The following is a 20798-nucleotide window of genomic DNA, read 5'->3' as shown; positions in this document are numbered from 1 at the left end:
TATTAAAGCGATTCTCTACGCGTTTTATGCGAAATCTACTGTCTTCTTTTAAAGAAACTAACTAACAATAAAATTTAATTTATGCGCTGAACCACAAGAACAGAAATTTCAACAAATAAAAAGCAATTGGAAACTAAAATTAAAGCGTGGCGTAAGACTTTAGGGTTATCTTCGGTGCTAGAAGTTTGCCGGCTGAAGGCGTGGGTGCGTAAGCTACCTGACGTGACTATCGCAGCAGGCTCCCTTATGGAATTTCGCTATAAATATTTATTTATATGTATGTAAGTTCTTCTTTTTTTGTTCAGCAACGATAACGCTAATTAGGCAAAAAGCATTAAAAACTGAAAAAGCGTAGCAAAAATATTTCGTTAATTCATAAGCAAAAGCATTGGCGTAGAAAATTTATGCTGAATGAATGAATTTTATCTCTTTCACGTACATTCATATACATATGTATGTACATATATAATGAAATACAGGCTTTGCTAGTTACATATGTACAGCTGCACGTCGCTTATTTGTCTGGCTTTAACAAGCCGTCAAACTTTTCGGAATCGAGTGAAAAGACGCATTGCCGCCATCGAAGTAAAGATATAGAGCGCGAGATAAGCGCTGGACGGTTGCGTTGAACTTGTATGCGCCGACGAATGGGACCTGAAGGTGCTCACCTTAAACTTGGCTTTATTTCAAGCTGGCTGATTGTGTATGTGTGTGTGTGACGGTATGCGTGTGTGCTCGTTGAAGTGTGGCCATTTTTTGAATATAAGTGTAGGTATGTATGCATATATGCCATATATATATACATACATATATGTGTATATATAAATATTGTATTTGTATCTATGTGTATACATATGTATCTAGCCATTTATTTATCTGTATATATATCTTTATATGCTTATATGCTTGTTTTATTGCTGGTCTAGCTTGCCGTTGAACTTGCCACAGGTAAAAAGAGCAACAGTTCAAACAGCTAATAGAAGCAAAAAGTGTAATTATGCTAATATGAAGTCAACAAATATGTTTTTATACAGACATCTATAGCTCTACAACTACATATAAGCTATCAAAAGCGTAAATAAAAGCGTATATGTACGAGGGTGTTCCGATAAATATTTAGTTTACTAAAGAAGTTTGAACCAGATTCGGCGTCACTACGGGCATGGTACCATACTCGACCTCAGCAATGAACTCGAACCCCAAAATGATCTAAATTAGCCGACCGAGAATCGGACATCTATGAGGAATTGGACTCATTATTCTCTATTGGAAAACGTTGGGTTCAATTCCATGAGGAATCGAACCCATTATTCTCTAATGCAAAACGTTGGGTTCAATTCCTCATGGAAGTCCTTTTCTCTGTCGTATTGCCAATTTAGCTCGAGCTCATTAATGAGGTCGAGTATTTTCCTATAAAGAAGAATGAACCAATGGTTCTGTGATCGACAGTTCCAACGCCATATCTGCATATTCACCATTGCAGCAAAGGGTGAAATAGGAACAACAGCGGGCTTCATCTGTAGTAAACCATACATAGCAGATAGCTTCAAACCAAATAACTTGACTACAATTCAGTCTACCAGGTCAAAATCGTGGGCATAACAACAAGTGACACCTGGTCTTCTGCTCCAACCAGCAACTCCATAAAACTTCGAGTGGACAGCTAATCCGCAATTAAGGCCAACCGTAGCACAAAGCCTCGCTGTCTTAGGTTATGCAAGCAGATAATAACTGGACTGGTGACTAGCTGACTTGGTTAATATCATCTGAATACCCAGTTATATGGGGATAGAAGGAAATGTAAAGGTAGATGTGATGATCCCCTCGGAGGCAGCTAGAAACATAATTCTTCTAAGCTACCCCAGATCACTCAATTCTTTCAAGGATTGCTTGAAGCAAAGGAGGAACACCTCAGGTCATGCAAAGAGGAACACAGCGCATGAATGATGTGCAGACCAAAGAGCTTCTACTTCTACACAAAAGGAAATAAATTAATAAGGTGACCCCTGCTATCACAAGGCACCTACCCTTAAGGTCTCATCTTCAAAGAATTGGAAAAGTGGTTTCGACTGAATGCGGAGCATGCTTGGAAGATGATGACGTTGCAACGAATCTCCAAACAAGCAATTTGAGAAGAGATATATTCCACGGCTTGCAATGCTGCAGAGACATTGGGCAGCGAGGTGGAAAAAATAGTGTTTTTTAGATCTTAACCAGATTAGACTTTGTGAATCCGAAAAGTAAAATACGCTGAGTACTGCTTTATCGACCGATAAGACACCTTTTATGTCCGTTCCCACGACAGTCGGGTTTACGAAACCGGAACGAATCCGGATTTCTATACGGCCAAGGACTGTCAACTCGGCATATTGCGGATTTCAGATTTCTGCCGCTACAATAGCAGCAACAAATTCGCAGAGAAGATTCGCCGAACAAATTCCTCAGTTTTTGATTGTTTCTTCTTCTTTGATGTGTACCAGTAGATCCATGTTTCGTCGAAAATCTGCAAGTGTACAGAAACTCTTTCGCATTGCGTTTAATGTGTGACACTTGCTTGTTATCCGATGCGAGACACCCGCACTCTGCGAGCCGACAGCTTCTAATACCAAACACTTCATATTGGTTGCAATCCGTGAAGCTGCCTATCTCTCACTTATCTCGCGTACCTACAATTGTTGGTCTGCCATTGCGAACTCATGATATTTTATCTCGTCTTTCTCGGTACATCTGCGAGCGGCTCCTCAAAAAGTGGCTTGACCTTTTAAAATTCGCTGACTGTCGCAAAGACTGGAGGAAAGGCGCTATTTGACTTCTCTGCGCGACTTCTCTACCAAAAACAAGAATCAAATTACCGACCGGTCCATTTTTGTAAAATTCGAAGACGGGTCCGCTTTCATACGAAGTTAACACAAATCTTGGCTTCCATTTCAAATGAAATTTTTACTGCTGTCGTCTACGAGATCGGGCAGCGAGTCTAAGTACTTATTCGGCCACCATCGTATCGTGAATCTCTACATGCTCATATAAGTTATAAGCGTAAATAAATATATATACAAAAATCCATACAATACGAATCGATGTTGGTTAAAAAAGATGACGCGCATCAAGTCAACTCGTCTAACAACGACAAGCCTCGACTAAAGCGTTTGTAGCCCGCCTTCCACCGAACGCAACAAACAGGTTGAGATAATAGCTAAAGCAAAGAAATTTTAAGAAATGGCTGTTCGACAAATAATAACGCGATATACAAATAAGCAAGTAATATAAATATTTATTGTAAGTATGTGTATACATGGAAAACAACAACAAATAGCTTAGTTTTTCATATGATACACAGCAGAAGGCAGCTGCTAAGACGTTTGTAGCATGAGTCTTCACCTATTTGTTACAATTTTTACTGCCAGTCAAACGAAAATTTACATATGTATAATAAAATAGCTATTTACGTATGCTTACATACATAGAAATACAAAAAATTATGGCTTTGCTTGTTTAACTCTGACTGTACCGAAAATTATAGAGTCATTCTCCTTATGATTGCCTCGTAATAACACATTTTGATTCGTCGATTTTTTCTATTGTGTAAGCATATATCTATATACAGTTATAGACATACATACATAGAAATATAAGTATATATAAAAAGTATATAAATGTTTATACATATGTGCATTCAAATGTTCAACCTCGCCGCTTAGTAACTTATTTGCGCCATTTTGTAGCTTACCAAAAATGAGCGTTCATACAAATGTCTATATATGTACATGTTTATAAACATACAAACATATATCAATACATATACACATAAATACTAGAAACCGAAAATTTAGTTATTAGTCAGATTAAAAGCAATTTGCATAAAATGAATATTAAATACAGTGGCAGCATTCAGCACTCTTTATTGGTAGAGATATACATATATGTATGTATGTATATGCCCATACATATAAAGATGATATATCATATAATTTTTAAAAATTTACACTCTAATTAATTTCGAATGAGCGTATTAACTACAAACAGGTGGCTCGGATTTTGATTTTTTGCTAAGACCGTACAGAGTGAAAGGGACGCGCCATTTTGAATAGAGCTAACTGTAAATGGAAAGTTTACGCGCCCACATGAGTCATCTAAAACGGTTAGTGTGGTTATTATAATATATATCATTTTTATTAAATAATAGACTTAAGGCATTGTCCAATTGTATGCTATTTAGAGAAAATGTTTAGACCGATATCTCATTTCCGGTTCCTGTTATCTAAATAGCTGAGTTTAGTTCTTGTTTCTTTTAATTCTTAATTCTCCTTTTTTACTTCTCTCCATCTCCTTTTTAAAGGTCAGTTTCTATGTGATAGGTTAGGTCATGAGGTCGATTCGAACTGAGATACCATTTCGACAGCTTGTGGTACCTAAAAAACATAATAAATCGTAAGACCCTCACAAATCGACAAAGCGTTTTTATTGAGACGGCTAGTGACAGTTTCGTCTATGTCTTCTAGTTCACCGAAGGTAAGACTGCCGAAATGTTGCGACTTAAGTCTTGAAACAGCGGAACAATGGAGTAGAAATCACAATCGTCCATATAACTTGCGATCGACAAGATTTTTGGCTTTACCGTATGTATGTTTATTGGACAATATCCAGTAAGAACCCCTACTATTGCGGTAAGATGAACTTTGCTAAGGGCATGCAAGCAAAAAAGTCTTGCAGTCGCCCAATAGTGAGTCGTCGACCAGCGTCTGCTATGCATATGTGAGTTCCATTATTCCTAGCTAGATAGCAATATGAAAAGGACATCAAATTCGGTCCCATTCTGAGAACGGTACAAGGGTGCACCCTATGACTAGCTCATCGGCTTTGCAGTTGCCTGCGATTCCGCTGTGACCAGGTACCAAAACGAGTCTGATGATAAAGTACCTTGAAGATATTTCTAGTGAGGACAGACACTCCGTGACTATCTATGAGCGCACAGCTAGCTGGCTCTTATCTTCCCTCCTGGCTCCCGCTCTTTGGCTCATTCGTGTAAAAGCTCACTACGCATACTCAGGAGATACCTGCCCATCTCACATTTCCCTCGCCGGTGTAGGAGTAGAGAAACAGGCGAAGCGAATAGCATCTGCGGCGCAGTGATCCAAGTTTTCAGAATGCAATTGAAAAAGGAAAGAATTTCGACTAGTCTTTCTTCGAACCCGTTTCTACACTCAGCTTTTCTGAGACTTAGAGCGTACTTCGCACCAAACGCATCTGCCAGTAGTGTCCAAGGGTGGTATGTGTAAAATATCTTTTACGTGTTATTGTTGGTATATTCCGCAGTGTACCGGATATTCACTCTTTGGACGCGTTCAAGGTTCAATGTGGTAGATTCCGCGTGATTACTTGTTATATATGTATGTATATCAGAAAATTTCTTCTGAGTAGATTGAACCCTTATATTATCGACTTAGTGATTTAATCCCTTTACTAAAATGCTAGGGTGATTGATTTTAATGCCAGATATCCCAGTTGAGAGCATATGGGAGTGGGTGTTAGTGAGGAAGTAGGTGTATAAATACAAAACCAGTCTATCACCTTAGCAATATTGTGAAGTGAGATCGTTTCAAGAGGAAAGTTAGGAAGAAAGAGCAAATTTGATATATCTGCCAATTATTTAAGCAACTTTCATGTAAGATTTTCGGAATACTGCTAAAAAATGGAATGTGACAACCTTTAAACAAGAGCGGAAACTATATAAGAATATACAGTAAAACGAAGTACTAGCTGAATCTCAACTGTTAAAGAAAATAAAACAACAGACCACAACGTAACTTTCAACCACTCCCACTTCCTTCAATATTGAGACTATAGTGCCGTTTATTGGAAACTTCTTAGCCGTGCAGATTCCGATGAGTTTGCTTGAAGCCCCGACACAAACTCATGTTCTATGGTTAAATATTTTACTGCTGTTACTACACATATTTGAAACGAAGTTATATGTCTTCATATTGGCACATTGATTGAAACCCACGAAAATGTTCCATTTGGAGAAATAATATCACTCTTCAGTAGGTCGAATCATTAGACGGTTTAGCAACTCAGAAGTATAAATTATTCTCAACGAAAAATATGACGTAATGTTTAAATATTTCCGATTATAATTTAAGGAACGGTAATACGAAATTCAAAGAGTGGTTCAATCTAATTGTTATGTTTTAGCGAAGAACACGTCGGTTCCCTAGCTAGAACATATGGTGCAAATGAAGACGAAGGCCTCGTGTTCTTAGTAAGGTCAAGTAAAGAAGAACGTAATATTTACAATTAGATGAATTTATTCAATTCTTATGCTAGAATCTCAAGATCGATATCATCATTGGACGGGACTGTTGGACTGCCTTTATGTGTGGTTCGAAACATCCCACAAAACAGGGTCCGAACAGAAGAAATATGGAAAAAGAAGTGAAAAAACAAAAGTTGGCAGAAATGATTGGTCAGTAGGTTTATGGAAGTTGAAAGCCGGAACCACACAACTAAATTATTGGGGTTAGGTACTCTTCTATTCATTTTCGGGATATTGTTCATTCTTGGGTTATTTTGTTTATAAAACGAAGCTTTTCCGTGTCGAATTGCAGTTGAATATGATTTCGATTATTTTTAAGGAATGTCTAGAAATAAAATTAGTTGTAGTTTGATTAAAAATACGAAACGACTTTTTCGGCAACCCAATACATACATATGTACATAATTCGTCTTTGTAGTTCAAATAATCATTAGATTGAACGGGCTACTTTCGATTGAGGTCATTGATCGAATGTGACGCAGTTTCGTTTATAAAGTTTTCACTATGAACTTGTTTTTTTTTTTTTTAAATGGGTAGGAGACTTAAGTTGGCTAAGATTAGAGGACACTACAATCACTTCCTTCGTGGACTAAAAGTCAGTAGGTCTGAGAAGCACTTAGGTCTTTAGAAGAGTCTTTATGAGACTAGAGGCTAGTATGTACATATATAGTACATAGTCATGATGTAACGATTTGCCAGAAGAGAGGCAAGCTTCTGCTAATTTTTTGAGAAGGGACTAAAAGTTTATTATAATGCAATATACATTTTTTTGTTGGTCGGAAAACTTTGTACTATGAAGTGTTAGTACATAACTAATGACACTATAAGGACAGTTCACTTAATTAAGCAGAGTGCTGAAAATTATTGCCTATAAATATACTATAACTACAATATTTTTCCTTCCTGGCACTGCGTTGGTCTCAGCGGCACATACTGCCATATCCACAATCAAATCCAGCTAATCGGCATGTACACTTTTCGCACCGATAGTGGGCGTTTTGCTATGCCTTTGAGTTCACAATAAATTAATATCTAACTGTGCTGTTCTAAAATTATAAACAATCAGTTGTAATACTTAGAAGCGCTGAAGACAAGCCAAACCAAATGGCGACGCGGCGACATTCCACAAATCGCACATCATCGTCATAAATTATATAGCCAGCGCCTGTCACGAGCGCAAATAAAATAATCACAATAAGCGAACTAAAGAAGAAATCACTAAACGCTTGGCTTTTTTTGCGATTTTATATTTTTAATTCAAAGCTTTGCAATTTCATTTTTTGCGCGCTGAGCAAATAATTCAAACACAGGATGTCTTCAATAATCAAAAGATGAAGTGATGTGCGGCGCGCTGCAAAGCGTTGCGCCGCGTTAGGCGGTGAGTTCATGTATGCGATTTATGAAGTTGTTGCTGCTGCAGATCATGTTGTTGTTGTGCGCGATCAGTTTAACTTGTGTTGAGCGCGCGGTTGACGCTGATGCGCTGTGATGGGCGGAGGCGTGCGTTGATCGCGCGCGTCAGCTACCAGTAAATAATCCAGCAGACGCAGCGCGCGTCTGTCGGCAGCGAGCTGTTGCAGGCGGCGCATGTTGTCGCGCGCACGCCAATCAGCGTTGAAGTGATGCGTTGCGATCTGTCACCTACTCGTTGGTGTTAGTGATGTAGTTGTCACTGCGGCTGATCACTTTATGGCCGCTTCCCTGTTAATTTCTCATACGCGCGCAGGTTTATAAAAAATCACTTTATTACTTAGACAAATTCAGGCGGAAAGTATTGCTAATAGTGCGCAGTCTATTTACTTTAATTTTCATTTTTTTTTAAATACAACTTTTTTGTTGTTGCAAGTACTCAGCGCATTTGAACGGCATTTGAATTGTGCGACGCTGTGGCATGTAATAAATTCTCGGACACCTACGCTCGCGCGCATATGCCACGAAATGACGCTTTGTGCTAAAATCAACAACTGCAATTGCAACAACAACAATTTGTGTTTAGCATGTTGCATGGATAATGCAATGCAGCACAACAACGCACGCCAGCCGAACAACTGTCAAGTGATAAATGACATTTAACATGCCTAAATGCATTTTTGTAGTTTCAAAATTGAGAAAAGGGGGAGGAGGGGGCATATAGGGTGAATATATGCAGTTTGCGGCAGGCCAAACGAAGAAATGGAGTAGAAAAAGCTTAGAGTTTACGAAATTTCCTTTTTACCCGTTTCACTCTCAGTAACATTTCGAATAAAATTAAAATATTCCTTCGAATATGAGAATTAATTTAACGATCGTACTTTTATAAATATCCGATCTTAAATGAGAAACATTAGGAAAAAAAAAGAATGATATGTTGACGATCGTACTGCTCTTAGTAGTCGATCAATATTTCGATAGAAATAAATAATATTCAAAAATAAACCTAGCACAGCATCGATCTAGCAAAAAATCTTTGGCGTGTAATAAAAGAAAAAAACCAAGTATTAAAAAAACTTTCTAAAGAAAAAAATGTTGACTGATTGCTCCAACTTTTTTTCTTGTTAACTACTTATATTTTGAGTAATAATATTTGAATTGTTGAGTTCCATCAATTTTTTATCAAAAAGTTTATTTGAAAGTCTAACTCCTTGATGTCTTCGTTCAACAGCGCCATTTGCGGACGATATTTTCAATGTTAGATCACTATTATAAAGATCGTGAAAAATTTCAGCAGTAAATCTGTCACAATTAATATAATAAGAAACCACACCAAACCGTTGTTTTTTCTGGATAAAATTGCAGCTCTTGAATCTCTTCAGGTTGCTCATCGTCCCAAATATGCCAATTTTGCTTGCTTGCATACCTTTTGAGCCAAAAATGGTTCTCATTAAAAATTGGCTTGAAAACGTCGGATCTTCTCGGAACTTTTCAAGAGCCTATAGAGCGAAGCGATGACTCTCCACGGTTTTTGCGTACACTCCCAGCTACGGCTGCTGCATTTTCTTCGCAACGTGGAGGACACAGTTCATTCGGTCGAGTATTTTCCAATAATGAATGGTGGGCTACAAGATGGGTGATGGTGTTGCGAACATTACACCCAGTAGGCCGATAATGTTGACTATAGGTTGAGCGAAGCGCGCGAAACACATGACAGCTTGACACCACTCACTCGTGATCTGTCAAAAAAAAAGAGCTGTTAAAAAAGCACCTTTACTTGGAGCCGTTATATCAATGAAGCATTCGGAGAAGCTCAGGCTGCTATCGGGGTTACATTTGTCGTATAGTGGACAGACTATCTTAAGAAGCTGCGAATAGTAATATGCAGTCCCGATCAAGAACTACAGGTAAGGGGAGCTTGGCTTAAACAGCCTCATGCGTCCAATGTACCTGTCGAAGAGGCGAACAAATGCTGTCTCTAAAATAAGCTAAATTCCAGGGAGAGGGAGGCAACACAGCGACGAGAGATCAGCTATCAGAACTTAATGTGCATAGATATCGATTAAACCCTTCAGCAAGCGCCCAGAATTGAGGCGAGTAATATTTTGATTTAAGTGTACCTGAAAACTGGAACTGATTAGTTTGACAAACGGCAAGACGGGGAGAGCACCAATTTGTTACTTCAATAGGTAAGAGTGACAACTCACCGAAATGACTAACAAGCCGATGCTGTACTCATCTCCGTCTCGTTAAAACCCCGGCAGCTCCTTAAGTGATTTTAATGCATGTCGCAATAAATTGGTCATACAGTTCCAGAACCTGGCTCTGAACATAAACTCCTATAAGGACTTGTGTCAACTATCGTAATTTTTGTTATAGAAACCCTAAGTTATCTTTTACGATCTTTCTTCTGAATCATAAATATGGACATATGCTTCCAGCATTCAATATATCTCTAGCTTAATAAATCAGCCTCAAATCTCTAATATTTTTCCATAATAGTTTTAATACTCATGTATTTAGAACCGTCTACTGAGGAATAATAAATTTAAAGATTTTCAAACTCTGACGTCACAATTAATGAATTAATTTATACCGATAAAAATACTTTTACCGCATAGTGTAAATCACAATTATTACCCCAACTGATCCGCAGTGATCTACATACATCAATTCTCTCTAATTACAATTTATTATAATATCACACCTACGCACAGCGCATGCAAATGCATGTCAAATTCCACACATTCTCTCGTCAACGGATGTTCTGTGTCAGCAATAAAGTTTGTTGTTGATCAAATGCGATGATCACTTGAGATCATTTGCGATCACTCGCCTAAGGCATACATGTGAATGTGTATAAAAGTTAATCGCTAATATATTTTATTATATCCGGTTTAAACCAAGCAGTAGCAGTCAGTTAATCATTTGTAAGGCGTCATAAGTTTTATTAAAATTGAGTGCGATCAGCGGAATGATTGCTCTGAGTATGCTTATAGAAAAAGATTGAGGTTAAGATTAACTAAATAGATATTAAAAAGTATATTTTCTAAAATATTTCGTTTGACCTTTAAGCAAGAGATTGAGGTTAAGATTAACTAAATAGATATTAAAAAGTATATTTTCTAAAATATTTCGTTTGACCTTTAAGCGTAGTTTAGTAACTTTTGAGGAACTCAGCGATACATAAGTTATAGTATCGCAGATCACGATTTAAATTTCTTGATTTAATTACATTTCGGGTAAATTTATGACTTCATAACCTTTGAGAAAGTTGTTGTAGTAGTTAAAATGTCTTCATCATATATCGAAGTGAAGTTTCCAGAGTTTGAAATAGCAGAGTTTCATCAAAAACTTCCACTGATCGTATCAATCAAAAGCCTCTACTAATTAAAAGCAAGATCCTGGCTTGAAATGATATTATCAGAGGCTGGCTATAAAAAAATTAATTTTTGATTATAAATTCTATTGCCAGGAAGGTTTTGAGTATTAGGTCGTTCTAAAACTCTATAGCGCTGTTTCGTAGCTGCCTTGTGGTTTTATATGAGTTTCTTAACTTCCAATAACAACTTTTTGAAGTAGACCTGAACAATGAGGATCAGTTTCTGATCTCATATTAGATCACTAATCACCAGTATCTGAGCACCTCATCGGATTGGGTTAAGATCATCAAAAGTTTAGCAAAAAATAAGTGACATTCTTCATGAGCAAGTCGTTTGTCGATGTTCCTGCCAATCAAGAATTACCAATAAGAAGCGAAGAGTAATAGATGCCTTAAGAGATTGTTGGTTCGGAACTGAGGAAGAGAGAGAGAGAGAGAAAGATCCTAAAATAAATAAGAATAAGAAGAAGCCTGTGAGTAATACTAAGGGAGTTAAACTGCTTGTCTAACTTATATCTCATTTCTGGTTCTAACTAATTTTATCGGTATACATTAAATTTAACGTTCGACGATAAAATTTTTTAACTTTTTCAGATAACATTTTTATATTGCAAATATCGGCCCACTTTAGTAACAATTTTGAAACCTTCGAGCAGATGTTTTTGAACAATTTTAGGGATATCTGAAATGTGGGCTTAAGTTAGGACTTCAGATTCTGCTTTAAATTAGCACAGCGGATTTCATCCTAGATATTGTCCAATAGGTATGCTTGCGCTAAACCTAAGGTTGGATGTAAGTTGTCAAAATTTTTTGAAGCAGTGTGAGGTGGAAACATCCAGGCACTTTCTGCTTTTTGTAAGGGTCTTATGTTCAATTATATAGAAGTGCAGCATTCTCCTTTATTGTCCAGCCTTTGTAAGACTGTTGTTGAAACATATCCGCGGTCTTCTCTACGGTGAACCAGGAGACTTGACTGAAACTGAGTGCTGTGTCAATTTGTAAGGATCTTTTGATAAATTATATAGAAGTTTTAGGTACCACAATAGACCGGCATTATAAGCTGTCGAAGTAAGATCCCTATTAGGAATGACCTCTTAACCTAACATACTCTCAGTCAACGTATTCTAAAGTTATAACCAAAGAATTAACAAACATTCAAAATGGATGGCAAATGGATGCTTGAAGTTTGGTCAAGATATCAGACCTAACTTTATCAGCGTGGTGAGTGGAATGGTAGGCACCTCTCGGAAAATAAAAATATTTTTTTTTTCCAAATCAGTATATTTTTTGAACATTTTGTGAACTAAAGATCAAGTATAAAGCTGCGTTGATGACCAGCTTTATCCCAACCGGTTCATTGTGTTGTTTCTCTTTCTGAAAATTAGAAGAACGTTAAAATTATTAGATCATATAAGCCCAAGCTGATACCTTAAAGATCCGCTTGTAGTCTCCTGCCATTAGTATTACCTAACGTACAGCAATTTGGGATTCTAATTTAAGGTAGTTCATCGCAAAGTACTAAAACTTCTTTTAAAGCGCCTAAACAATTAAATCTTCAACAAAGATCACTTGCTTATCATGCTATGATCGTTTTTATTTGCATGCGAGATTTATTTATGGGTTTACCTACGAAACCAAACAACTCTTATCGCTCTCAACGGTTATAGTATGAATTAAAAGTCGATAATGAGTTCACTTGTTGCACCGCAATTGTTGCAAGTTGCGCGGCGTTTCAGTTGAAATCACCACCACACTGTTAAACACATCCTAAATAAATTATTTTTGAGGCTCTTTGCGATTTCACTGGAATTCGCTTTGATGTGGCACACGCCTTATTTACGATTACATAAGCCGCAGGTAAATATGTAAAGAAAAACCGGATAAATACGAGTAAATAGTACAAGCGATGTTATTGTCTTCAGCGGTTAGCCACATTTACAAGCTGAGTTACAGAACGATCGGTTCGGCGGCGATCTTTTACAGCGAGTAAATGTCAATATTTGACTGTGATTTGAGTGGCAGCTCGTTTGCATGCCCGCTAAATAGTGTACCTTGTTTGTAGTGGACCCTGTTGCAGTGCGGTCCTTTGTGATATTATTTTATTGCTCTACAAATCAAAATTCGGCCAATAGTCGTTAAGTGCCGCAAGCAGATTTATTTACTGTGTTTTGAGGAAAAGGATGTTTGATTGCTCTAAAGGCTCTGAGGAAATGCAGCAATTTGTCTTTGATGCTGAATTAACATGTGAGGTATTTGTCAATATTTGCATGGCTTGTGGGTTAGTTCAAAGGAATTTTGTGTAATGTGGATGTAAAATTCAATGAAGCTATTTAAGGTTAGCAGAAAAGGATTTGTGGTTATTTGTACAATTTAAATGAAAGAGATTTATATTGAATTTATGCAAAATTTTAGAATATCTTTATCTTACGAATTATTGACATTATATATCGGAAATCTTCAAAGAATTTTCATAATTTGCTTGAAATTTTTTAATTTAAATAGAAAGCAAAAATAAAGATCAAAGAAATATTACCAATATTACAATATTATTTGCAATTAAAAAATTCCGTTTATTTTCTGCGAGTGAATGGATTTTCGACAGTCAAAACTCGATAAGTCTATAAAAAGACAATGTAATACTTAAACCAAGAGAAATGGATCAAAAATATATATTATCCAAAAGCTATCAAGATGAAAAGATATATTATACCTTAAAACCGCTAAACACTTTTCCTTTGCCCTTAACCAAACGTATTAATCGATTAACGATCGAATTGAACAAAGTATTGATACAAATTTGTTAGACTTGGATAAACATTCAAAAGTTTTTTCTTTAAACCAAAATATCAGTTTTATATAAGTTTTATACCACTCTCTAAGCTTTGGCGAATCGATCAACAACTGGTATAAAACTGATATAAACACTCAAAAGTTGTCTCCGAAAGCTTGGATACTGCCGAATCGAGCAAAAACTGGTATAAACCCGTTATAAATGACTTGCGTAACTAAAACGAAACTGGCTTAGGATAAGATTCACTCGAACAGTAGAGCGTCAATTTAGCACTGAGCTCGCAAACTATGCGCCTGAATCAAATCCTTCTTAGCTTTATCACCAAGCTTCTTTACCATCAGAATAGTTGTACAGAATGGTAACTGCAAAGCCAATGAGCCAACAAGAGGGGGCACTCTTGCTCTGCTCACACGAGAATGAGAACGAGTTGGCTTTGCATTGGCATTGGCTTTTGAGTTCTGAACCAATGGACTTCGCGTGTGCTTAGCTGGTCGACGAACCGCTCCTGTGAGGCTTCAAAATCCTCTTGGCCAAGAGTAGAATACAAGATATCTACTGAACTACTTACTCTTAACAAAATTCATCTTACCACAACCGGAGAGGTTTTTACTGGACATTCTCCAACAGATATTCACGCAGTTAGGCTAAAAATGCTGTCTGACGGTAGTTGTTCTTCTCTGCAGCGAACCAGGAAATGACATTAGCCGAAAAATTGGTGATAGGCTCAAAGCGTTTTGTCGCTTTGTGAGGGTCATACGATCAATTATGTAGGAATTTTAGGTATTACAACGGACCGGCGACGTTAAACCTTACATATAATCGCTAAACTTGAGATAAACCTGTGTGATCAAAGTAGGATTAATTTTTTCTATCGACATTTTTGACAGATCACGCTTGAGTCGTGTCAAGTGGTCATATTATTTTTGTTCAGTATTATTTGGCATCAAGGAAAGATTTACTCTTAAACAACGTTAATAAATCGAAAGTTTACGTTCTGTAAGGAAAGTGTTTCATGCGCTACTCTCATCTTATGATCAACATAATCGGCCTACTGAGCGTACTATTCGCAACACCTTCACTCATCTTGAGACCCATTATATTGGATAATATTCGACCGAATAAACCACTTCCAGCACGATGTTAACAAAATACAGCTGAGTGTCTACACGAAGCCCGTGGAGAATCGATTCGGCGACATTTACAGCAACTATGATTAACTATTGAGCGACTTTCCGCATTTTACGTCGAGATCTTAAATTGAAAGCGTACAAAATATACATAGCTTGTGCAAGAACTGAAACCGCTCGACCTAACCAAGCGACATCGCTTCGGTCTATGGGCTCTTGAAAGTTCCAAGAAGATCCGATGTTTTGGAGCCATGACTGAATCATTTGGTTTCAAAACGACGGCCCCACTTTTCACACATCGCATCAATTAATGGATTTATTGAGAGGACACTTCTGTGAGCAGATAATTTCACGTTTTGGGCCGGTCGATTGGCTACCAAGATCAAATCGATCCGTGTGAAATCGTCTTTGCACCGGCTTCGATTCATTTTCCGGTGGAAATGCAGGAACGAATCATCGAAAATCTTAATCTGAGATCAGTCGAAATGCTCGAACGATAATCGAAAATTGGACTCAACGATGGACTATCTGAGACGCCTTGGAGCATTGGAAACATCAAAAAATAAATGCTAAAATATTTCTTTCGATTTATTCTTTTTAACAAGAGGGAACCTCTAAATGGATTATATTAAATGAAACAAAACTATTGGTTCACTGTAGAAAAAAAAAAATAAATTTGCACATACACAGTATATAGAGCAAGCATGATAAATATTTCATAAATATTTTTTACAATCACTACATACATATATAGAAGCTAGAATATTTATTTATTCTTTGAACAATTAATAAACATTCTATTACTTACAAAAAATACTTTGAAAATATTATTCGATTTTTACTCCACTTTCCGAATTTACGAGTAGCGCATTCACTTAAAATTCCGCCAACAACTTGCTTTATTTTATTGTTTTGCCAGCGACACTTTTATTTTTACAATTCGTATGAAAACATACACTCATACATATGTATAGACATATCCATTCGTAGTCACATACGTGTTGTCTTATATGTATGCGTATATAAGTATATATTGTTGACTTCACCTTGGTGTCAATAAAAATACATTTAAATCGTTAAAAATGCATTAACATCAATTTCTGATGCATTCCTTCGGGCACTTTGGGCACATTAAGTGTGTTTTCGTCGGACTGAAGGCAAATTGATTTAGAACAGTGGATTATAAAAGTATATATCGCACACTCATGGATAAGAAAATTCTATGTGTTTGCTTACACGCAAACGAAAATAAAGCAAAAATTGAAGCAAAAAGCCAGAAAACAAATTTAAATCATGTGCTTGTCACGGGTGCACATTGGAAGCCTCAATATTCTCCGCATAAAACATGAATACGACCTCTTTCCCGAAACATGTGTACGACTTGTTTGCTGCTCCACACTCAAGCGTCTAAAATTTCAAAGATTTTTGAACTGGTCTCTCTTGCAAACTTGAGATAATATATTTCCTATAGATAGTAGGTAACTATAGAAGAGAGAACTGGCAATACTGGGTCCTAGGACCGATATTAGTATTGTCGAGTTTGCATCTATGGAATTTGCATGATAACAAAGCTCTGAAGTTAATATATTTTTCAACTAATTATTACTATAAAAATATAGTGGAAAAGTAGCGCGTGACAAGTATTTTCCAGAGTTACAACTACAAATCTTTTTCTTTATTGGCGTAGACACCGCTTACACGATTATAGCCGAGGTACAATGGCGCGCCAGTCGTTTTTCCTTTTCGTTGCATGGCGACAATTGGAGATTCCAGGTGTAGTCAGGTCCTCCTCCACCTGGTCTTTCCAACAGAGTGGAGGTCCTTCTCATCTTCTGCTTTAACCGGCGCGTACTGCGTGGAATACTTTTAGAGCTGGAGTGCTTCATCCATTCGGAAGACATGAGCTATCTAGCGTAGTCGTTGTCTCTTAATTCGTTCAACTATGTCAACGTCGCTGTTGTTGTTGTTAATGCTGGTTTCAGGATAGACGAAATTATCGACGACTTCGAAGTTAAGACTGTTAACAGTGATATGGAAGAAAAGTCGCAAAAGCGATGACTGATTCTTCTTGATCTCGTTCACTACTAGAGCTATTTGTTAGGCTTCTTTGTCCAACCTGAAGAGAGCGGAACTAACAGCACAGTTGTTATGCCCAATGATGTCGATATCAACGGCGTACACCAGCATCTGTACACTCTTATAGAAGATTGTTCCAGCTTTGCAGCTTGAATTATTTTCTCCAGGGGTAGATTGAAGAAGTCACAGGATAGATGGTCGCCTTGTTCGCTGAAGTCCTTCTGACGGAGTTTTTGGTATTGCTCCACGTCAGTTTATACGGCATTGAGGCAGCTTCATTTCGTGCTGTCAAAATCTGCTTTGAAATCGACGAAGGAATCTTTCCAAGATTTGGATCTGGTCAGTTGTTGATTTTCCAATTAAGGCCCAATCTGTTTGTTGAGTTTGTTTCACACAGTGCGCTTGATAGAACCTTATATGCGATTTTGAGGAGACTTATCCCACGGTAGTTCGCGCAGATTGTTTTTTTGTGGATTGGACAGAGCACACTTAAATTCCAATCGTCGGGCATGCTTTAGTCCGACCATATTCTACAAAGAAGCTGATGCATGCCCTTGTCAGTTCTTCGCCTTCGTATTTAAATAGCTCAGCCGGCAATCAATTGGCCCCCGCCGCTTTGTGGTTCTTCAGAAGGGCAATCGCTATTCGAACTTCTTCATGGTCGGGCAGTAGAATGTCTGCTCCATCGATTTGGGAATCGGATTCAGCATATTTGATTATATTACATATGGCTCAAGCAACTCACGCCTTCAGGTCGTAGACCAAGTATCCTCTGGGTAACTAAAAAATATACGTATGAAGGCGAGCTGAAGTGAGTGGTACTAAAAAGTACCAAAGATGCAAAAAGATTTTGTATGCCTTGAATTCTTCTTCTTAATTGGCGTAGACACCGCTTACGCGATTATAGCCGAGTTAACAACAGCGCGCCAGTCGTTTCTCCTTTTCGCTACGTGGCGCCAATTGGATATTCCAAGCGTAGCCAGGTCCTTCTCCACTTGGTCCTTCCAACGGAGTGGAGGTCTTCCTCTTCCTCTGCTTCCCCCGGCGGGTACAGCGTCGAATACTTTCAGAGCTGGAGTGTTTTCGTCCATTCGGACAACATGACCTAGCCAGCGTAGCCGCTGTCTTTTAAATCGCTACTATGTCGATGTCGTCGTATATCTCATCGTTCCATCGAATGCGGTATTCGCCGTGGCTAACGCGCAAAGGACCATAAATCTTTCGCAGAACTTTTCTCTCGAAAACTCGCAACGTCGACTCATCCGTTGTTACATTCCAAAAAAGTCTGCACCATACATAAATACAATACGGGAATTATGAGTGACTTATAGAGTTTGGTTTGTTTGTCGAGAGAGGACTTTGTTCTCAGGTAAATCAGGAGAGAACCTGTTGGCAAGAGTTATCCTGCGTTGGATTTCTAGGCTGACGTTGTTGGTGGTGTTTACGCTGGTTCCAAGATAGACGAAATTATCTACGACTTCAAAGTTATGACTGTCAACAGTGACGTGAGAGCCAAGTCGCGAATGCGCGCGGGTGTTGAGGCGATGATATCAATATCATCGGTATACGCCAGTAGCTTTACACTCTTATAGAAGATGGTACCTTCTCTATTTTCACACCTGCGGCTCGTTTATTTGCTCTATTTGGTAAAGGTATTCTGACGGAGCTCTTCGTGTTGCTCAACGTCAGTTTACACAGCCGTAATAGTTTTGCGGGGATACCAAATTCAGACATCGCGGCATAGAGGCAACTCCTTTTCGTGCTGTCGAAAGCAGCTTTGAAAACGACGAAGAGGTGGTGTGTGTCGATTCTCTTTTCACGGGTCTTTTCCAAGATTTGGCGCATGGTGAATATCTGGTCGGTTGTTGATTTTCCAGACGGTGTTTGTTGACGGTGGGCTTTAATCTTTCACATACGCTCGATAGAACCTTATATGCGATGTTGAGGAGGCTAATCCCACGGTAGTTGGCGCAGATTGTGGGGTCTCCTTTTTTATGGATTGGGCATAGCACAATTCCAATCGTTGGGCATTTTCGTCAGCTGATGCATGCTCCTTATCAGTTCTTCGCCGCCGTGTTTGAATAGCTCGGCCGGTAATCCATCGGCTTTGTTGTTCTTCAGGCGGGTAATTGCTATTCGAACTTCTTCATGGTCGGGCAATGGGACGTCTGCTCCATCGTCATCGATTGGGGAATCGGGTTCGCCTTCTCCTGGCGTTGTGCATTCACTGCCATTCAGCAGGCTGGAGAAGTGTTCCCTCCATAATTTAAGTATGCTCTGGGCATCGATCACTAGATCACCTTTGGGGGTTCTACAAGAGTATGCCGCCGCAGTTTTTCGTAGAATTTTCGAGCATTACCCCTGTCGGCCAGCTTATCAAGCTCTTCATACTCACGCATTTCGGCCTCTTTCTTTTTCTGTCTGCAGATGCGTCTCGCTTCCTTCAACTCTCGGTATCTATCCCATCTCGCACGTGTAGTGGTCGATCGTAACGTTGCGAGGTAGGCAGCCTGTTTTCTCTCCGCTGCGACACGGCACTCCTCGTCGTACCAGTTGTTCTTTTGCACTTTCCGAAAACCAATGGTTTCGGATGCAGCTGTACGTAAGGAGTTTGAAATGCCGTCCCACAGTTTATGCCTTGAACAGGGTAGATATATTTGTATTATGTTGGCCACGAAGTTTGTAACATACACAAGGAAATGTCGGAGACCTTATAAAATATATATATAAATCATTCCTGTGATGAGCTGATTCGATTTAGCCAAGTTCATCTGTATGTATACTACTGTGATCAAATTGAAAGGTGAATTTTGTCCATTTCATCTCCTTCAAAGGGGAAACTCCAAAATTCTAAAATCAAAATTCCGAAGTCAAAATTCCGGAATCAATATTCTGGGTCGACAAAATTCTGGAAATCGGAATTCCGCGATTCTTTGCTTTTTTTGGCTGCATTTCAAAATTCTGGTTTTTCATAATTCCGGAATTTACGTTTTCCAGAATTAATTCTGGAAATTTTTTCCCCAAAATTTGAGCCAAATCGTGGATCTTATATAAATTTGCTTATACATACATAATAATATAACATAAACAAAACATAACCTCCAAAATGATTCCAAAATTCAAACATGTTTATCGGAAAGACAAAAAACAACATTATTAACAAATAAAGACCAAATAGATTCATTTCTTTTTTTCGTATAACATGTTCACAGCCATCGAATTGTGTGACAATACGCACGGTACATTTGTTTTTAATTCGTTCAGAACAAGTCCAGTTAAATGTTTTCTTATTTTTTCGTTCCAAATACATAGAAGAAGTAGCCGTCGACGTTTAATATGTCTTTTCTTTTATTAGACACCACAGTTATATTTTCCATCATTTCACAAAAATATTTAGCACGTTTTTATTAATGAAATTGCAGTAACTTATTGCTTAGTCAGTACATATATGTATGTGTATGTAGGTACATAGTAAACAAAATAATTATGGTAGTACAAAAAAGTAAATGAAGAACAACAAAGCAATAACAATAACAAATACAATCATGTAATTGTAAAAAACTACTTACTAGGCAATAAAACATATGATTACAAAATGGCAAAATTCTGTAATTAATGATTAAAAATGCGTGTTGATAACAAAAAAAGTGCGCACAGAATTTTGCAATTTAGAATTTTGAATTCCTGAATTTTGAATTC

This window comes from Bactrocera neohumeralis, chromosome 5 (assembly GCF_024586455.1).
Source record: "Bactrocera neohumeralis isolate Rockhampton chromosome 5, APGP_CSIRO_Bneo_wtdbg2-racon-allhic-juicebox.fasta_v2, whole genome shotgun sequence".
Classification (NCBI taxonomy): Eukaryota; Metazoa; Arthropoda; class Insecta; order Diptera; family Tephritidae; genus Bactrocera; species Bactrocera neohumeralis.
The sequence above is the reverse complement of the archived record's forward strand: the minus strand, read 5'-3'. Positions refer to the sequence as shown.